Source organism: Phoxinus phoxinus (genome assembly GCF_949152265.1).
Source record: "Phoxinus phoxinus genome assembly, chromosome: 8".
NCBI classification, from domain to species: Eukaryota; Metazoa; Chordata; class Actinopteri; order Cypriniformes; family Leuciscidae; genus Phoxinus; species Phoxinus phoxinus.
The window spans coordinates 28,468,068-28,470,180 of record NC_136883.1 but is presented as its reverse complement, the minus strand read 5'-3'; the positions used below and the strand labels follow the sequence as shown (position 1 = coordinate 28,470,180).

Genomic DNA, 2,113 nt, shown 5'->3' with positions numbered 1-2,113 from the left:
GTTCATGAGATTGTGACATGGTGATACGTCACTGTCCGCAATCAAGAGATTACTTCTGGAGGGGTTTGAGATCCATGTGTTTTATCATCAAAGGATGACTTACTTTCCCTTTTAAGACACCACCTTTATCTTTAAACTAAAGTCTAATTTAAAGAATAAAACCTTTGATATTCAGCTGCTGCCATTACTTTGAGTGACCATGATGGATCTGGGCTATATTCAAGACATCATTTATTTAATGTAAGTTGCATTTAAACTCCAATATCATGCTAACAGAAGTTAAAAAAAAATATATATATATATATATAGAGGGATGAATAATGAATTGCATATTTTCACTGTTAGCTTCTTTTGCGGTTCTTCAGATCTGTTGTTTTCTCATAGGATTTAATGAAGTGAGGCTGATGGAATAGTGCTTCTCATGATTCAGTGGATGTTTTGGCAGATAGAGAGCCAGTGCAGATGATGGAGATTGAGGGTTTTAGATGGGCTCTCTCCTCCTGCTGGGAACTCAGTGAGTGTCCAGTCACTGGAAGAGAGGCCACTTGTTTGTCATTCGATACGTGATTGTGGTTTTAGCGTGCTTAAATTGATCGCTTAATGTGATAACAGATTTCATTTATTTTCATTTGTGTTTTGAAGTTGAACAAGGACAGAATTAACACGTTTGGTTAAATATTGTTTTATAGCCCAAAGCAGGAAGCTTGACAACAATCTTTTTCGAGCGATTTTGTCATTTTTAAACTAAAAAGTAATTTGGTTCCCTCTTTGTTTAGTGTGTGCGTGTGTGTGTGTGTGTGTGTGTGCGTGTGTGTGCGTGCGAGATTGTTTAATATAGGGCCTACTGAAGTAATTTAATGTTGACGTCATTTGGTCCTGTATTGAGTTTGTTTGTCGCTGATGGTTAATTGTCCTGTTTATTGCCTCTGTTTGTCTTGGCATCAGTAAACATTGTTATCTCAACGGGGTGCCACCACATCTGACTATTCATGAGCACGTTACACGTCAAGCCTGACACTCTCACGATGACTCACCAGCCACAACAAATTAAGGTAAAGGCTTTCTGCCCCCTGATTGAATGGACTTGAATACTTTGCTGAATATGTTTATGCTTAAGACTCCCATGCTTAATTTCTTAATCTGATGTTACTGTAGATCATGGGCAAGTTACAAATAAAACTCAACACTTCAAATATTTCCAGACAGTTGATAGTTTTACTTGTATTTCTATCCCCTGATCATTCTTTCTGTCCTCTTTGTTTTCGGGTCTCAGGTATAACATTACTATTTGTTAACGTTTACATCCATCTTAGACGTTAACGTTGCGGCTTCTCCTCCTGATCTATAGGACTTAATGTTGCTCTCTGAAACAGCCCAACTCTGTGTGAAAAGGTAATAAAAAAATCACTTCACACACAATAACTCACAGGGCTTCTTTTGCGCAGGAGACTGGGTTCGGGGAATGCTTTCATTAATCATGAAGCCCAGTACCGACTCTAGCACCGCTGCTCCTGAACATACATAACTGTCCTGGCAGGAAGAGCGATCGCTGGCCCCTCGCTCGGCACAGGGCTAAAAACATCACGACCCGCTGCATGCTGGGAGTTTTTGTGAATGATGGGACCCGGCTGAAATGTCCATCAGAGAGTGTATGTGGCATTTGAACAGAAAGAAAACAAGAAGTGTGACATTCTTAAGCAAAGAGCGGTGTATTCTTGTCTAGCTGGTCTTCAACTCGTAGCACCCGGGCCATAAGTGTCCCAGAGGTCCTTAATGTTGCATTATCCAATATTTCACAACAACCCATGTTGTTAATGATTCATATTAAGTTTAAGAACATTCAGTGCCATAAAGAGAATGAGTTTCGCAGTGATCTGAGCTTATGCTGTTGTTTGCTTTATGAGCTCATTGTTTGTACACTGTTTCTGAGAGACAGGTCTCATAATGGTAATATATGTAAAATAATATTATAAGAGATAAGCAGAGAATATGATGACCAGCACACATCATCATCTAATCTAACAATACAACAGAAAAGTTATTTTTTTAAACTCAAACTAGCAAACATGTATCTGTGCAATTCAACAGTCTTCAGTGTCACATGATCCTACAG

The 2,113-nt window shown here is 38.9% G+C and overlaps 1 long non-coding RNA gene across 1 annotated transcript; it reads left to right on the top strand.

Annotated features, from left to right (window-relative positions):
• Positions 1-447: 447 nt before the first annotated feature.
• On the top strand, positions 448-1,530 carry LOC307003297. The gene is made up of 3 exons (XR_013798665.1): positions 448-514; positions 946-1,052; positions 1,446-1,530. It is a non-coding gene; the product is annotated as an uncharacterized lncRNA (long non-coding RNA).
• The last annotated feature ends 583 nt before the right edge of the window (positions 1,531-2,113 follow it).